We start from the raw sequence: 19,773 nt of genomic DNA, 5'->3' as shown, positions 1-19,773 counted from the left end.
TGGATGGATGGATGGAAAGACAGACGAGTGGGTGGGTGCTTGGATGGATGGTGCTGTTGCCACATCTATGCCCAGCTCCTCCCTCTTCTCATTCCTATGGAGCTATGGCACAGCTTACCAACCTGGGTTCTTGGATCTCCAAACTTCTTGAGTATTACCTCAGATAGGGACCCTGTGAGATCCACCTGGCTGGATGAACAGAATTTGTTTACCTGCCATCTGTCTTCTTTCCGAAACCACATCCTTTTGCATCGAACGGGTCAGTTGTATTAGCAGCCAGGATACAACCCTACCTGATCAACTCTCCAGTTCACGACTGGATGGATGATTGAGGATGGATGGATGGAGGAATGGATGGACAGAAGGGTTTGTGGGTGGTTGGGTGGATGAATGGATGGAGGAATGGAGGAATGAAGCTAATGAAATAAAATCAAATAATTTATTTTTACTCATCCTTCAGTTTGCAGTTTAATGAGACCAACCTTTTTTTCAGTAACCACCAGTAGGATTTTGTCTTTGTTTTTCTCCATCTGGGTACCTCTTTGGAGAAGAGATGCATCCTGAGTGCCGACTAATCAAAACCCTTTCATGGACAGAGACTGATGGCTCTATTAGATCTGCTAATGTTAATCACTCTTAAATATTTATCGGGAGGAATTCTTTTGTTTAGCCTTGACCTTTCCATAGAGCTCATTACTATGGGTGAAATGCTGGTGTTGCAGTGTTTCTACCTAAACATGGCTGCAATGCTTTGCCTCAGGGCCAGTATTGATTTTGATTGAGCAGATATTGTTCCCTGTTAATACTTTGTTTGAATGACATTGGTTTATCAGGCTAGGTTTGAAAACAGAAGTGTGCATCCATGTACTGGACAAACCCATGGGCATGATGGGAAATGTTTTATCGATGAGAAGAGCTTTCCGTGTTTAAATGGCAATGATGGTAATAACATCAGACCAATAAAGGGATTTTTGTGTCACTTTGACTGTCATGGCTTAAAAAAAAAAGCTATGTCCAATTAAAAAAATACCTGACCATCTTGTTGTAATCTAACTTGTCTCCACAATGCCAGGGGCAAAAATGATCTCCTATTATTATTATAGAGTTACTAGATCAGACGGCACTTTAGGGATAATTGTGAAGGATTAAGAGGATAACTGCTTATACTTCTATACAGAGGCATAACAATATTTCCAGCTCACATTTTGTTCTTTACTCAACTTCAAATAAAAGAAGCCATGTAAGATACCACAAAGTTTCACTAATGGTATGTGCTTTAGGGTAAGAGGCATCTCCAGCTCCTGGGGAAATGATGTGCTGTGGTGTTTAATGAAAACCATTAATCATTCATTGTTGTTCTTTCAGCTGACTGAGTCCTTGCACAACTTTCAGTATTCTGTTTCAATCGTTCCTGTTTTTTAACCAGGAACGATTAACCATTCAAGGTACAAAGTGATCTGTGCACGAGTTTGTCAATGGATTTGTGGCATACCGATGTTTACAGTAACCTATTTACACTGCTAAAAGAAATCTGTCCTTGACAATATTGTTTTGTCAGATTTTTGGTCCATCTCCGAGCTGCCTTTCCATTTGTGTATTTGGAGGAAGTCATTTTTTCTCTGTTTAAATCCTTTTTGTTTTGATCTTGGCACTGATGACTGGATTATTGGTACATCTCCACCTAGACTTCATTATCATTCATCAGATCCACCTGTTCCAGTTGATAATTAAACTGCTTGTTCCCAGCCATCAGTGCCAGATTATTGGAACCATAGGTGAGAGTTCTCTAGCATACCCTATTGTGTTTATTCTGTGTGCCTTATCCTGACTAATTTCTGCACCTGGGCTATGAATTTACCTGCCCCTGTTCTAATCTGTTTGCCTGACCTTTCTTCGGACTTCCTTTGGATTCTGCCTGCTAATGACCTATAGAAGTGTGTTGTAGTAAAAAAGAAAAAAAGAATCCATTATATCTATTTCTGTGCATTATTTGAATAAAATAACTGTTGTAACAACCTTTCTAAAGCACCAAATACATCCTTTTAAGGCACTATTATGCCATAAAGTACACATTTTTGTCTCCATCTATTGAATTAGTTAATCACAGATGTTTTAGAGGAAACATATTGTTCATAAAAGCAAATAAAGTCTTCCCTCTGAATATAACACAGAATGTATCTTTGCTTGGGTATTTCTTAAGAGGAAGAATATATTGATTAACAATGCTTTTAGACTCAAAGCAGCCCCGCAGCTTGGAAATAATCAAATTCGGTTTGGGAAGAAGGGACCATAAGCACTTCAAACCTCCTTAATCAGACCAATGAATAAAATATTTGATTTTCAAGTGTATAGATTTGGAATTTAAAAAAGAAGTAATAATGTTAGGCTGCAGAACAAAGCAGAAAGGTAAAAGGGTAGGTTTCTTTGCCTTTCATCTCACTTTATATCATTTGTGGAGGTGGAATGAAAATCTGCTCGGTTTATTGATGTGTGTCTATCTTTAAAAGTGAGACCGAGGAGCAGGTGCAAACATATTGTCACTCTCAACTTTTCATTTTGAGGTTTCAGTCATTGCTTTGGAAGAATAAAAAGGTTCTCTCTCTCCTCTGCAGAGATATGTGAGGAATGGTTTACTCAACTAAATCACCATGACTTCTATCCATCACGCCCTAATCCCATGGAGACCATGATCAGGGCTGGGCCATAACTTCACCATTTTATACATAAGAAAAAATTTTAAGTTGAGAGATGTTCTGTTCTGTACATTGATGCAAATATTGTCAAACAGTAGAGCTATTTATCTTTCTCTGTTAATTATTAGTAGTTATAATCTCCAACTGTGCCCTGGGAAAAACTCTAATTAAAAACATATAAAAATTAGAAATAAAATGATAGCATTTACATAAAAACATGTACTCTACTGTATTAGTAGTTATATTTTCTAAAAAGTATTTTGCAAATCAAGAGAGCTCTTTGTGTGTCTTTATTAGACATGATTTAGGCCTGAAACTCTTCAAAAGGCAATTATTTTCCCTTTTTTTGTTCTTATTCTTGAATCATGAACGCTAATCTTAAGTGAGAAAAATGAAATCTGCCATACATTACTTGTTTTTCTTAGTTCTTATGTTGTTTTTTATTCACTGATGTTGTAATTCTGATAGAAAAACCACTTCTTCTCATGTTGAGCAATTGTTGTTTTTATCCACACTACAAACATTTTTGGAAAACACCAACCTACAGTGCTAGGGCTCATATCCAACAATGATGACACCCACTGCTATATATGTGTATACTATAAACGTAGCTTCTAAGACATTTTTTTAACAAATATTTCATACCAATGTAGGCTTTTCATGTGCGTTGTCTTAGCTACATATTTTAAAATGGTTTTATAATGACAAAGAAGAAGATTGATTCTCAATTCTTGTTTTCTGTTTAATGGCTTTAACTGTTTTGTTTTCTTTCTTTGTCTAAAAGCCTTAGAAATTACATGTTAACCCTACTTTGGCTGATGGATGTTAGGGACTGCATTTCTCATTTGTTCTAGAATTTCTTTAGGTTGGGCTATGAGATATTTCTAGTTTAAGATATTTTAGACATTTTCATGTTGTCATATAGGTCTGCTAAATTTAAATTTATTTTGTAAATCTGCTTTCCCTGGCTGTTGTTAGATTCATAAAATTGTTTATCGAATGTAAATTCAGAGGAGGATTAAAAGGATAATTACCTCACATTGCACCATTTTAGTTTTTCCCTCTATAAAAAAAATATATTTTGCATCATTTCAAGTTATCTTCATTTTAATTTTTGCTCGATCTGGAGCATTAAAATAAAAAAATATATAAATAAAAAAAGCAAAAACAGAAGAAACCTGCAGGGGGGTAATTACTTTTTTAAGCACTGAGCCCATCCTCCTCCTTTACTACCAAGCAGCCCACAGACACAGTGGTGAGCCATTAAGACAGATGTGTTTTAATCATTTTGTTAACAGGGAAGCTGGTATCACCTCTTACCATCCTATATCAAATTACTGCACACACGCAGTGGTATTGCCTTATTTAATCAGCACACCGGCTGTTGTTAATTTCCAATAACGACAATAAAAGCAAAAAACGATTTATACACTTGTTTGCTAGTTTTCTCCTCAATGTTCATAAATGCACAGGCCTGATATGCATGTTTTTGTCCAGTGATAGGAAACCAGTTTATCTGGTCACTCTGTCTTTCTAGTTTTACTGTGTTTAATCTTATCCTAATTTTTTGGAAATTTAGTTGGTTTTACCTCTATTTCACTGCGCTAAAGCAAAAAAGAGTTTCATCATTGGTATACCCCTTTCACAGTAAAAACAAGTGATAAAAGCCTTTTTAACACAAAGGTAAGCTTGATCACAGGAAAGCTTTGGTCCTCATGACTGCAAAAGGAGCCAGAATAAACATCATTTGATCTCTGCTAACCTCGCTTTCTATTCTCTTTTCTGTCATTTTATTTATTTAACCAGTTTTTCTTCAACCACTGATCCGAAACATTTCCTTCTGTCTTTTATCATGTCAGCATGGAAAAAATTAACATTTCCTAAAGCAGCCACTTGTGAAGGTACATGAAGGTAAAAGAAAAGTAGATTTATTGCTTCTAGATTTGAGAAGCAGACCTTGAAGCTTCCATAAAAGCTTTATATGTGACTGCAGTTTCCAACAGAGAGGGAAATATTGGAGAAAGTGTTTTCTTCTTTACTTACAGACTGTTGCAAGATCTGGCGTTACACCACATTTAGAATAACAAGTAAAGCAAATCTCACATTTTTTCCTATATTCTATTGTCTAATACAAAGACAGTAGATTTGTCTTTACTGATGTTCGGTAATTGAAGAATATGCATGAAGTCTAAACAGATACCTATCTAATCCTGTAGTTTTTAAAAAAGAATGATACACTGACATCGAAGCACATCTAAGAATTTCTTGGTTTCTTTTAGTATGAAAGTGTCTCAGGTCATCAAAATATTTTTAATAGAATAATAGAGATGCTACATAAAAACAGCTATGTACAAGCTAAAAATTACATAAAGCAGATTTAATTTCTCAGAGCTTAAAATCTTTATGCTCTGAGAAGTAATTTATTATTAATTTATTAAAGGATCCAAATCAGTTTTTTTGCATGCAAAAAAAAGGGATTTTATTTCGGCTTCAGATTGTAACAGACAAAAACTTTTTTTCATGGCACTTGCTGTAGAGTAAAGCCTCTTTTTCCACAATGTTTTACCTTTTGGGTTCACTTTTTCTGGTTTGACTTCTAAGTTATTTTCTTCTGAGGATTCTATCAATCTGAATTTTTTTTTACATCTACCTTGAAGCAGTGAAATTATCTCAATCCATTATGTGTTTGTGTGGCCTTTAAACTTTCAGTATCATATGCTGTGGTCATGTTACCAAAAAATCTATTTTCATCTAACCGTACATGGTCCTGTGTGTCCCTTCCCTGCCCATCCAGTATCTTACCGGGTGACACAAAGCGCTTGAAGGAGAGTGAAAAGGTGAGGCCGATGAAAAAGATAAGGGATTGATTATCGATCATAGCAAAGTTGCGAAAGATAGGGGAACAAAACCTATCTGGCTTTTTTTGTGTTTTCCTTTTTTTTCCACTCTGACTCATCGACCTGAAAAGAGACAGTTGGAGAAGGAAGGCTACACAAAGGATTCACACCATCTTCCCTTCATTTGACCTTTATCACTGTCACTAGTTTGTTTAGATTTCATTTTCTTCCTCATGTTTAGCCAGACTCAATTATGAAAGAAGGTTAGAGCAAACAAAGCAACACAAGACAGGAATGAGGATGAAAGAACTAAAGAAGAGTGGATAGAGGGAATCTACTCAACACACACACACATTTGCATCCTTGCACTTTATTGATGCAGAACGAATTACCGTGCTGTAGCAATCTAGCAGTTTCCTACTCCCAAATCAAACAAGCACTCATTAAAACCTTGCCTTCTTCAGTCTTTTCACAAATCATTTCCACAAATTCATTTCACGGAAATGCATTTCACCCCAAGATAGAAATCAAACATAATCTTATGGTTCATTTCCATTTGCAAAACACAAATCTTGCGAGTGATTACAATAAATCTGTTCCACAGATATTTCTGTCCATCAGTACCTGTTATCGAGAGTATGCTTTTTAATATGGTTCAGTACAGATTGGGATTTAATTATTTCATTGAGCAGACAGTGCACGAGAGCATGCAGTAACTAAAACAGAACCCCACACATACAGGTCCGCAGTCAATAAGCCATTTCCCCTTAAGAAGGAGAGTGTGTGTACTTTGTGTCTCTGAACAATGCCTGTTTCTTTTCTTTTGCTGAATTTGTGGCTTCCTTTCTTAGGTCTTGTCATCATTGACCGTGGAGAACATAAATCTATGTCCGCTGGTGGAAGTTTTGTGTGTGGGTCTTTTGTAGTGGTCACTACAATTGTGCGTTTGTGGAGTTTGTAGGGTGTAAGAGCATCAACAACTGGCATAAGAAAAGAGAAAAGCATTTCTTTTTTCTAAGTGTATTTTGCTTTTGCCCATTTCTCCTACACATTCACACACCCGTGTGTGTGACTGGCATGTAGAGTACAGACTGCAGTGCACTGCCCAGCTCTCCTTGTTCTCCTATTGGAGGACTGCAAAGTTAATGAGTTGTCCTGGGACTTCTTAACACTTACACACAGAGAAAGAAGAAAACATGCATTTTTCTGCTTCTATATCTGAAAGTGCTCTCTAGGTCTCTAGGTTCCCAACAAACAGTTGAAAGTGAGGTTTGGTTATTTGGACAACCTGGACAGTTTTTTGCTTTTACTTCTAAGTTATAGAAATTAGTAAAATAACTATTTAAACATTAAGATAGTGGTAGAGTTCATAGGCAGACTCTACAGTCAGAAGTTTGGGGTGACTGATCATCAGAGTGAATTTTCTCATAATTTTTAGCTTTAACTGATATATTCCTTTCTAATTTTTTAGGGTTGAATCATCACATAACAAAAAAGCTCCAAAAATCTTTAAAGAATTATGGGTCATGAATATGTATATAAGCTTTGAACTACACAAACTAAAGTATATGCCATAAGGATTTAAATTAATTTCATTTTATTTGTAATTTTTCTTCACCGATGGTGCAGTTAATTTAAATTCAAGGTTTCATAAATCAGTTTTGATGTATTCTTAAGTTCCTTGTCCTACAGGAACATCCACTTATTCTCATGTTTGAACTATGGGACATGAAAATAAATTAATTGGGCATCCAATAAGAAAAACCTACCCTAGCACCTTTGTATCTTTGATGTCCCTGGAAGTGGCTTGAACACATCAATGGAATGAAAGTGTCCTGACAAAATAGTGAGACTGCCAGGCTCTCATTGTATTATTGTGTTTAGGAGACAGAGGAGAGAGAAGAAGCATTAACAAAGCTTCTGGTCCGGTGTCATTTTAAAGCTGAAGAACCAGCAACACAAGCCACCTCCTCTAAGCCTGGATCTCTCAACTGTCAGTTCTCTGGTGCATAAAATAGATTACCGTATTTGTAACTACAGCTCATTGGTAATGATTATGTTCAGGACTGTTGCATTTTTTGGTCTCCAAGACCTGCTTTCCAGGAATACCCAGTAATGTTGACATGCGATTGGCAGATTGCAATCTGTTCTGCTGCGACAGTACTCCAGAATCAAGTTAAAGCAGAGGGGGTTGGCTAGGTATATATGTTTATGAAAACTGTTGTAACAACTGGACACTTATAGACAAACATTGGTCTGCTCACACAGAATACATATCCCAGCCAGATTTTTTTAACGGGAGAGCTAAAGGTTGTGTTCGTAACAGCTGTTTACATACCGCCTGACCACAGTGTAAACATAGAGCTCACTGTCCTGTTAGACACCATTAATGAGCAGCAGCATGTCCCCCCCCCCAATGGTGTTCACATTATTGCAGGAGACTTTAACAAGGCCAAGGAGAGAGAACATTTTTAATCATGTTTACACCACCTCAGCAGTCACACCCTCCCAACCCTTTGGCCAGTTCAACCATTTTTCGGTCCTACTTTCCCCAATCAACAACACCCTGAGATGCAGAGCTGGGCCATCCAGAAATACTGTTGCAACATTGCCTGAGCCTGCACTGGAAAAAACTAAAGGAATGGTTTATTCAGACAGAATGGGACTTAGTTGAACACTGGAAACATTTCCAGGAACTGTACTGGACTTTATCTGGTTCTCCAACAGGAATGTGACTGTGGAAAACTGTGGAGCTAAGGTGGGCGTAGAGATGCATCTGTCTAGTAACAACACATGCATCCATATTAGTCATGCATCCATATTTACCAAGATATTTGGCCTGTCCTCGGCCCAGGCAGTCATCCCAGGTATAATGTCTCTCCCAAAGAAGTCAGTCTAATTACCCTCAGGTGATATTGAATCCTATAACTATGAAGTGCTTGGAGAGACTAGTTCTACAGCACATCAAAAATCATATCCCCCAAGACTTTCACCCTCATCAGTTTGCATTGTGTGCAAATACTCTAAATCCACAGAGGACACCATTGCTGTTGCTCTCCACTCATCAACTCATAAACAGATTAATCACTGTACTCCTAATTCTCGGCCTTCCTTGCATGTGCCTGGTTGAAGGACTTTGTCACCAAACGACCCCTTTCTGTAAGCCTTGGCCCTCATCTCTCCTGACACCTGCTGACCATTGACTCCTCACAGAGCTGTGCACTGAGCCCCATCCTGTATTGCATCCAAACCCATGACTACAGTCCAGCCCAAAACAAACAACCACTTCATCAAGTTTGTTAGTGCCTCCCTGGTCTAAACCTGTTTCACATGCTGCCATCAGGGAGGCTCTATAGGTGCATCAGATATAAAACAAACAGACTTAAAAACAGCTTCTTTATAAAGCAACCATCACCCTGAACTCCAATATGCATTGCCTTTTCATGATGGTTTGGTTTGTGTGCTTATTGTTTGTTGTATACAGAATGTTGGGAATATCACATATGTATTTTATACTGCATTTATATTGTATTTCTTACACTATATTGGCCCTTTTTACTCTAATCTCATTGTATATGTATATAGTGACAATAAATACATTTATCCATTCATTTATAACTTTACCATCTGTTTTAAAAATTCATAAACTAAATGACTACTTCACAAAAGGGTTTATGGTCAGAATTAATGCAGTGCTATTTGGCAACAGTGATTAGTGTGTTTGAGCCATTGTGAGTCTTTTTACCCCAGGCACATTACAATCTATCAGACATGGTGTTGGTAGAGTGATGCTGTGGGGCTGTCTGCTACTGTTAATACTGGCATATCATAACAAAAATTGATGAAATTATACAGGATGATTACCTCCAAATTCTTCAATTTCACCTTAAAGCGACAGTAGAAATAAATCCTGAAGATTCGTGATACTATGATTAGAACAAAGCAGGCTAATATTAAGCTCCTGGGATGACTTTAACTTCAGCCCTGCTGACTATTCATCATATATACTTTGAAACTGGTGCTGAATTACGTAGGAATAATTATCCAAAAACCAGTGGTGCTATGTGTTTATGTTACCTTGCAGGCAAGATGATTCTCTCCAAATTTGGGAAGTCACAAACTCTCGAACAGATGCATGAGCCTCAATAGAGAAATGTTTCAGACCAGTGAAATGCAGTGACATCAACACATCAACCAGAAGCAGAAGGCTGATGTAAAACAAACATGGCTACCCCAGTTTCAGCTGTAATACCCTCTATTTCTTTTTGATAAACAAGCAAAATGGGAGCAGTTTTTACCTTTGTGGATAGGAAAAATGTTTGCGCGTTCCTCCCAACCAGATTAGCTAAGAATTGATTTATAAGTTATCTCCATGAAACAAATCAAGAATGTGATACATCATAGCTGCTACTGGTGCTGTGATTGGCTAAAAACTTGACCAAGGGGCCAGGTACCCAATCAGCTCAAAATAATTGTACTGAATGTCCCTCCCTATAATGAACATTTTCTACAGGAGGCTTACCAGATTGATACTGTGTAGAATTCAAATTAAACTACAAGGTATCTATCTGGCTTCTGCAAGGCTGGTGTTTATGAGCTTGTATACACTATTATTACTTTGTATGAATTAGAGTAAATCTACAATAATTCCAAACTCTCAAATAAACCAATTCTTGTTTTTTTTAAATAAACTTTAAAAAAAATAAATTGTTCAAATGCATGAATAAAAGCACACGCCTAAGTGTCCAAATATCCACATTTCCTAAAAATTTATACTTTAAAACAATTTGTTCTGGACAGTATAGACTTTGGTTAAATCTCTTAATCAAAGCTAACTACAAGAAGAACCTTACACACAAAATAAAGAATCAAACTTTCTTTTCATCCTTGCAAGACAAACTCTTTAGATCTTTTTCCTTCATTTTAAACAGTGCTCCAAATAACTGAGGTAAGTGTGTGCAATTTTTAAGTCGTGACAGTCCTTCCTGATAAAGTAATGACTGTATATGCTGATGCACACACTTCCTTAAAGTGAAACTAAATGGACCGACCATCCGATACTTCCTGTCCTTTCTCACTCTAACTTCTTCCAGGCAGAAAGCTGCTCACTCAGAGCCTCATTCTTTCGCTGTGCCCCCATATCTGGTTAGTTAGGTAATTAAAGTCTTCCGTACCTGAAGATTTATTATGTGTGGTGAGTGATGATCAGGCACTCTGTTAACAAAGCTTTGTGTTCTCTCTCCTCTCTATTCCACACAATAATCCACAAACACCTTAAAAGGTTTCAAGATTATATCAGCAAACATAGAACAGATGTAAGATAAAGAAGCAATATCTGTAAGGTGTGAAGTGGTCCTGTAATTGCCACCTTTTGGATGTATTTCCTCTGCTCTGGCTTACAGAAATTGCTCTAAAATGCCAAGAAAAAATGCATTGAAATCCCAAGAAAAGATGCAGTTTTGGTGGCTGCTTAAATTGGTCTAAAAACATTTCCATTTCAGCAACAACACAGCTGCCAAATGTATATAAACTTTAAAAAAAGCTTTAACAAGGATGGTTAGTCATGGACTTGTTGCTGTAAATAATTTACATTAGCCCTTCTTCCACTGAAAGCCTTAAGTGTTAAAGCCCCAGAATTAGTATTACCCAGGTAACAAGTATCCTGGGTAATTCATCCCATTCCTCTGGAAGCCTGAGAGAACCTGCACTACACCTTAAGTCCAGGAAGTGGCGTAAATAAGAACATGCAAGTGGTTCTCCCTTTACTTCCAGTGCCAACCACGAACAGCTATAAGTAAATCCCTAAACTTAAAAAGTTTAACTTTTCAAATGGTTTTTTTTACCAACCTACATGTGGCCAGAGTTGTTGTTGTTGTTTTTTTTTTTTTTTTAGCAATGATTGATTTAAAATAACCAGTACAAATCTTTCCTTATAACGATAAGCAGGTAAATCTGAGGTAACTTCAGCACAAAGAGAAAACATTAATAGTCAAAAGTAGCAAGTTGATTAATCTGACAATTATTTTTTTGATAAATGATTTGATAGCAAAAGTTTTCATAAATAAAAACTTTTAATAAAATGAAACCAGGTGAGGGCAGCTCAGTGTTGCAGTTTGTAGCACTGCTGCCTTGCAGCAAGAAGGTTCCAGGTTTGATTCCCAGCCTGGGGTCTTTCTGCATGTTGCATGTTCTCCCTGAGCATGTGTGGGTTCTCTCCGGTTACTCCGGCTTCCTCCCACAGTCAAAAACATGACGGTTGTTGGGATCTAGAACTCTGCCCTCCAGAGGGCGATGTGGATCCCTTTCTGAGGGGTTCTGCTGTCGGTTGGGATCCAGAAGCTTGCCCACCAGAGGGCGCCGTGGATCCTCTCCTGAGAGCTGGTGCTCATTTGAAGCGGCTGATCCCCATCTGCTCATTAAGCTCTCCCTACTTAAGCTGGAGGAGAGCTCCACTCTGAGCCGGATTGTTGACTTTGAACTGACTTTGTTCCCTGTTGTGGTTAGCAAGCCTGAGCCATCCTGCCTGTTCTGACTCCGTGAACCTGTACCTGAACCTAACCTGCCTTGTCCTCTCTGCCTCCAGGGCAGAACCCTGTCTGCATCCAATAAACTATTGGACTTTTATCCTGCCTCTGTGTCTGAGAGTTCTGCATTTGGGCTAGTAATCCTGCCTGATCATGATGACTCTTAAGTTAATTGGCTTCTCCAAAGTCTCCTGGTGTGAGTGTGTGTGAGAATGGTTGTTTGTCTCTGTGTTGCCCTGCCATTGACTGGCAACCTGTCCAGGGTGGACCCTGCCTCTCACCTGTAGACAGCTGGAGATAGGCACCAGCGCTTGGAATGAGCATGACGGAAAATGGATAGAAACTAAAACTTTTCTATGTGAGGAGTTCTGGATAGAGCAGATTGACCGTCGAAAAAGTTATCTGAAACGCAAATGTTTGCATGTTTTTATTTTTTATTTTTGTATAACTGCTGCTCAAAGTGGGTCGCTCTGTCAACTAAAGACACATTTTAGAGTCTCTATATTCCAGTTAACGATTAATCGATTATTAAATTAGTTGACCCTTATTTCAATAATCGATTAACCACAATTAATTGTTTCAGTCTTAGTGAAAAAGTTCACCCACATTTGCACCAAACAACATATTTATATCAACTAGGTGCTCTAGACCAGTGGTCTCAAACTGGAATCCCAGAGGAACAGTGTCCTTCAACTTTCAGATTTCTCTCTGCCCTAAAACGTCTGACTCTAATATAAACTCATTAACAGAGCTCTTTAGAGCTTACTGTACACTAGTGAGCTGGTTTAGTCGTGTGATTTAGGTGTGTAGTGGAAAGGACATCTAAAAGTAGGATTTGAATTTGAGACGCCTTTTCCAGACAGTTGGTTTGATGATGAAAGGATCCCCGATCCAACAGGCATCATCCAATTATTTTTTGTTGTTAATTTTAAAGATCCAGATTGCTAATTAAGCTACTCACTTTGCAAATTTTCAGTGTTTGACTAAACAATTTTAAATACCTTCTATGCACAGTATATACATAGGTGTTATTTATTTGGTCAGATCATACTGTATGTCTCAAATGCATTTTTGAAGGTTTCTTGATTATTTTAGCATATTCTACTGGGAAATAACATTTCGTTTTACCCTGTACTCCAAAAGTCTGTTTTTTTTTTAGCTGTTCTCTTACAGTATCATTTATGGTTTTGTTATCACTTTCAAAACAATTGTAGCTAAAGCACCAGGAACTTGCGCGCAGGAATGTAACCAGCATTGCTCTCAGTAAATACTTGTTCCATATAAATGAGGAAGATGCGTGAGGATGAATATGGGAGAGATTGCTCACACCATTTCTCCACTTTCAATCAATAACACAGTGATTCTAATAGACATTGATTGCATCTGAATCCCAGATCCCAAGTCGCAAATGTGATTATAAAATGGCCAGTCTTGACACTTTATTGAAAACAATGAGGCTGGAAGAAGAAACGGGAGGAGGGAAGGGAATGAGAGGGACTGGTTGGGAAAGATGGATTAATCTTCTGCTTGTCAGCTTGCTGAAGCCTCCCCCTTCATCCGCTTCATCTTTGGCCTGTTTGTGTGCACACGGTGATTATGCAGAAAGCAAATCTGAACATGGTCTGCATGGCATGGAATACGGCACGTGAGATGATGAGCTATTTGAAAGCAAGTATTTAGCTGAAACAAAACTAGGTGATTCTTAATGACAAATTGTTTCTGTGATAAAACACTGTTCCAGACTTCACATTAGAACTAAATCCTTAAATCATGTAGGGTTGTGACTGTTTGTTTTGATAGCAGTAAAAGCAAGATTCCTAGTGTTTTTTATTTACATTTTTTATGGAATAGTTTTCCATGTTTGCTGATGATAACATTTAAAATTTTATCCAAAAATTGTTTAAACAAAATTATAGCTTCAGTCCTAAAAATAATTTGTGGGCAATTTTCTCTGATCAATACCAATAATTAGTCATTCAAATGTCTCTTGTAGAAATTCTTTATAAAGACATCGAATCAGCCTTAAAAAGGCTGCTGATTATTAAACTAAAAGCAGAAATAATGTCACACTGTGTGCATGAAAGGATGAACTATAAAGCTGGATTTATTAGTAAAAAAAAAAAAAAAGCTAAATTATTTGGAGTTAGCATTTGAAGTTCTCTGTACCATCTTACATTAGTGATGAATATGGTTAGATTAATAAAAGTAAATATTAGTTTCTTCCGCCCCTATCTTAAGTCTGAAAATTTTAAAGGTGTCCAACATCTTCCAAATCCTGCATTATTCCATGACAGACAGAGGGTGAATATTGGAAAAGATGAAACAGAGCGACTTTGCTGTAATTTAGTCAGACTTCCTTTCTTTATAAGCCGGCTCCCGCTCACATCAATCAGTTTCCAACTTTACAAAACATCCCAACTCTGCAAAACATCCACCAGTATGGTTGGGGGAGTGGTGGGCTAGGGGTGAGGGCATAGAAGACTGCCACTCTGGCTCCCTGAGCAAAGACCAACCCACTGCATCCCAATGGGATGGGTTAAATGCAGAAAGCAAATTTTGTTGCTCTGTACTTGTGAAAGTGTAATGACAATAAAAAACTGGTAGTAAAAAAATACACTGAAAAGAAGGAAGCAACAAAATATGGAAAATTACAAACTGCCAAAATAATATCACCTGAAAAGTGAAGCTCGGTGACCCCTTGTTTAAATATTTAAGAATTGATCTGAATACTTTTTCAGACTTCTGATATTTAACAGTCTCTAAGTCTTCTCCCTATAGTCATAATTTTCAGATCATTGAAAATACGTAGCGAACTGAGTTTTATACATCTTTTCAATGATCTGAAAATGACGACTTTTCAACCAAATGTAGATTTCATTTTGACATAAATCTTGTCGTCTTTTCAATGATTTTGCAACCATCTTTTGCTCGCCGGTGCTGCCAAGAAAGAGCTGAATATGGTCCATTTGGAACCATAAGCCAGTTTCCCAGCATTACATTTACAGATTTGTTTTGTTATCCAAAGTAAATTGTTTATCAATAAAATTCTTATTAACATAATCACATTTAAATCATTACAAAAGGAAGCCTTATGGTGTTTAACAATGAATCACTCTAACCCCTTTGTGAGCTTTAAACTTAATCTAGTATGTTTTGTTAAGCAAAAATCCCAACAGGGTACATTTAAATGAGGGCTAGGTTTAAAAATTAAAATGTTATTATATGTATAACCTGACAGTTTTCAAAATTTCATGATTAAAGAATGTAATTCTAAGATTTGATATGAAGGAAAATAAAGGAAAGATTTTTCCCAACACAAAAGTATATCAAAGATATTAGTCAGCCTCATGATCATGTTCCTAATTGCAAAATGTAAAAATTAAGATGATGCTAGTTTACAGTATAGGAGTTCAGTTTTTTTAAATTGGAATGTGAATAATTCTACTACAATATTTCCAAATATTTCACATGCAAGCATCAGAAAACATGTGCAGCTGAGAACCACAGCGGTTTGCCTGCCACCCTTGCATATTAAAACATTGCTTATCATTTTAGAAGGATTTCTGGTACCAGAGAATTGGCTGCACCAGATGCTATAAGTACGGGTGGGCGGGTGACGTTATGAGAAAGCGAGCTGAGCTTTGATGACACCATATGGTGCCGGACAAAAGGAATACTCCTCAAATTTGTAACAGAACCTGCAAGGTTACAGAGTTTGAGCACATAGACAGATGTTTGGGCTTTATAAAGTCTCTGTTTGAATGTTTTCAAGCTTTATCTCTCCTTAATTGCAGTTGCACCTCATTACTGAAACTTTCTGTTGCAGTAGTTCATGTGGAACTGGTCTCCAATCATAACAATAGGAACCCAGCAATTTGTATGCAGGTATATCTGCTTGTATAAATGTGTATTTGTGTAGGAGTTTGTATGGGCCTGTGGACTCTTTAATGCAGCAACAGTATAATCAGATGTTCCAAACCAAACTGCAGTGTGTTTTTCTTATTTCTGGGGTGTTTTTCCAGTTTAGTTTACATAATTCTCTCCACAGTGAATGAGAGCTGATGGAGCTGTTTTCTCACCTCTTCTTTTGGAACGCAGCTTTAAAATGAAATGTTATCCCAACATTTTCTACACTCCCTCTTCTTTTACAGCGAGTTAGTTCCTAAAAACAATTTATTTTAAACTCAGTTTTATGCAACAACAACAAAAAAGGTTGATTTCTATTAAACGAAAGCTACCTGCTTTGAATTGACAAAAATACATGCTTCAAAATAAATAGCAAAATGCTTTTTTTTTTGTAACCTCACAAACATTCCAGAATGGGATTAAAAACTATTCATTTATCCACAGAACGAGGGATTTTAAACGGCAAGGTGGATACAGGAAAAAAGGCATTAAAGGGGATTTCTTCAGTGCCCATCACCTTACATGTAAATACCTGCTGCATGTTAAACAAAGTTTTACATTAAGTCAATCTCTAAGACATGCATGTACAGCTTGTTCCTCTTTTAAATATAATCTTTTGTAAATTAAAGACGTGTGATGTCGTATGTGGTGCTTAAAGGATTTATAAATATACATTTCCTCCATGCTTGTGGAGATTCAGTGGTGAAAAATAGCCAAACGCATCAATTGTAGTGTTTTGTTTACGTGCCAGAGCAGCCACTGTCACTGTTGTTAAAGTACAGCCATCCCGGCTCTCAACACCTCCATAGAAAATGTGCATGATTCAGTCTGTCACTCATTGCTGTGGTAACACATACACCGTTTTCTTACAAAGTGGAATGGCCCTGAGTGTTTATGACACGGATTCACTCGGCATAATCACGCTATTGAATGCTCTTCCGACTGATTTGAAAGACAATGTTCAATTTAAAATGTAAATGTACTTCCTCCGTGTTCAACCAATTAATGCTGAAAACAACATTTGGATGCAGTGCAATGTTTTGTCTTCCTATTTCTCTTGTCTGTTCTTGTTAATGGCACTTGTAGTGCATAATGTATTAGGGACTGAATGAAGACTTAATGTCAGGTACGTATAGAGTCGTAATGAAATGCATTTTCAACAGAGTTTGTTATAAGTCTGCTTGACAAATAGTTATTAGCAAAAATACGTTCAAGCTTTTTAACAGCCTATGGCAGAAACCCTGAACAATACAGAATGTGTCATACATAAGATAGAGGAAAGTCATCAGGTCAGTCTGGTATTATATCAAAATACACTGAATGCGAAGAAAAAAAACAACCTACTGACACTTTTTAAACAGTGCTGGAAGTTTTGACTCAGGGCTTAATTATTTACTGCCTGTTTTACTGTTTTTTTTTTATATTTCGAAGCCTACCTTTAATATGTTTAATATGTTCATTGACCTATATTTTATATAGTAAACTTGTTCTCTAACATCAATGTAATGATACTCACACTAAGCACAACTTTTTGAATAATCTATAGATAGAGAAATCTTTATTTAGATTATAAAAGTGAATCGTGTTTTGCAATTTTTCTAATATTTATTCCTCAATTTTCTAGGGATATAAATTATTTTGGTGTTAAGATTATTTTCGGGTGCCGTAATTTAACCTAATGTTGATCAGCTTTCATTTCATAGGAGCAAATATTAATAAAGGTATCTAATAATAATAATAATTGAACTTTATTGATCTTGCAGTGGAGAAATTCCCCTCTGCATTTAACCCATCCTTTGGTGAACAGTGGGCTGCCACTGTGCGGTGACCAGGGAGCAGAATGGGGTTAAAGGTTTTGCTCAGGGACCCAGACTGCAGGCTGTGGGGATCAAACTGGGTCCTTGTAGGTGCACTGCTCTAACCCACTAGTTCACCACATCCCCATCTGTCACACCACATCTTTCAAGTGTAGGTTTAAAATACCTATTACAAGAATAAAAAAAGGTGTTGAATTGAATGTCTTGAAGCTACATTTTCTTTTTTATCAGTTATCCATAGCTCTTTCCTATGGTTCTTTAATTGTCTTTTAGGTCAATGTCCTATTTTTCATCTTTGCTGAAGGCCAGTCATAGACTTGAAGCTTAATGGTACTGATTTATCTCATTGCATGCCTTCAGTTGTTGAAAAAGCTTATAGAAAACATAAAGTATTCAGTCACATCAGCAGGGTGACTGGTCCTGTTTCTGGCTTCTCGATCTAGGGTGATGTGGAGGCCAGCAGCTTCCAGGGAAGGAGTCATCACAAACTGCTGATCTACCAATCAGAGTGACCTATCTTTTTAATACAACTATTTATATATTGTAGAGTTTAACAATGTTTTATTAAATCATAATCTACATTCAGTGTTACCACATTCCTCATGTTTAAAATGACCCAACTAGTGCTTTATAAAACTCATTTTAAAAGTAATTTTTCATTTCATATCTGCTGTTTTCTACACATATTTAGACAATAGTCCTTGTTCATAATACATCTAAGTCATAAAACATTGACAAGATGATAATTATAGGATGTAATCAGCATCTGATATGGGGCTGTTGTAGCTTTATTTAAAAGATCAAGGAGAACTTCAATTGACCTTGAAGGAAATCAGTTCATGAATTTCATTATAATTGACTACAGATATCCTAACCTGTTAACTCTGGTTTTTGTGATGTGCAGAGTGGCTGTAGAGAGCTTTTTTTGTGCTCCCTGCCCCAAATCTCAACACAGTAATTGATGCCCAATAAAACCAGAGAACAATATAAATTATGCAATGATTTGCTGTTTGGAGAATGCCTCGTTTCTCTCAACACAGTTTAACTATTTGCTCTGTTTTTGCTTTGAAAGAAACAAGTTTCCCTCAGATTTTGTTGATCTTTCACCACAACCTGTAATTTGTTTTCATTCACTGGTGCTGCACATATTGAGTTATGTTCAATAAATAAAACAAGACTGAAGCTTAATTTATTTCAGTTTTTCAATTCATAAAGTAGAACACGTCATGTATATTTATTAGAAATATGAGCTCAGTATAAATTAAGTTTAATACAAGGTTATTTTCAGAGGATACATTTAATCTGTCAAACTAGCTTCATCTGAACTCTGGTTCCACTTTACTGTATTTATTATGAATATCTCTATTACTTGTATTCAAAATGATTACCTTCAAATACCATATTGAAGGTTATTTACCATTTCAGTTTTATAATTTGTTATGTAATTGTGTCTAAAATGTGTTTTTTTAAATTTCCATCAGTCATATTGATAATAATAATAGATGTAAACCTTAAGATGTGAACCTCGAAACCTGGGCTTTTATGAATGTAGGATGTAAAGGAGATTATTCCACATATTTCATCAGTGAGTGCTCTCCAAAAGGAAGGAGAAAGCAATTGCGGTGATGAGTAATAAGCAGCCGATGCCTTGCTGAAAGCTTCTGGTCAAGCTGGTTGAAGATACTGCTGATAGATTATTATATCTACTAACCACAGCAGTGGATTCCCAGAACTGCTGACTGCTGTGTGTGTGTGTGGTTTATTGTGTGGCCAAAACCCAGAAGATAGATGATAGAAATACAAACACATTCTTGCACTTGACTATCAGAGCTGGCCTTTCTGTGTCTCCAATGCTTTGTTAAAAAGACAAAGCTGTTGTTTTCATTTGTCGGAAAGGGGTTTTACAGGACAAATCAAGCGAGCAGTAATCTTTCAGGCTCTGAAGCTGCTTCTCTTTCAAATGGTTTTGGCTCAGCTGTCTGGGATGTTTCATATT

The sequence above is a fragment of the Cyprinodon variegatus genome, unplaced genomic scaffold, assembly GCF_000732505.1.
Source record: "Cyprinodon variegatus isolate N-32 unplaced genomic scaffold, C_variegatus-1.0 Scaffold944, whole genome shotgun sequence".
Taxonomy (NCBI): Eukaryota; Metazoa; Chordata; class Actinopteri; order Cyprinodontiformes; family Cyprinodontidae; genus Cyprinodon; species Cyprinodon variegatus.
Note: the sequence above shows the minus strand (reverse complement) of the source record.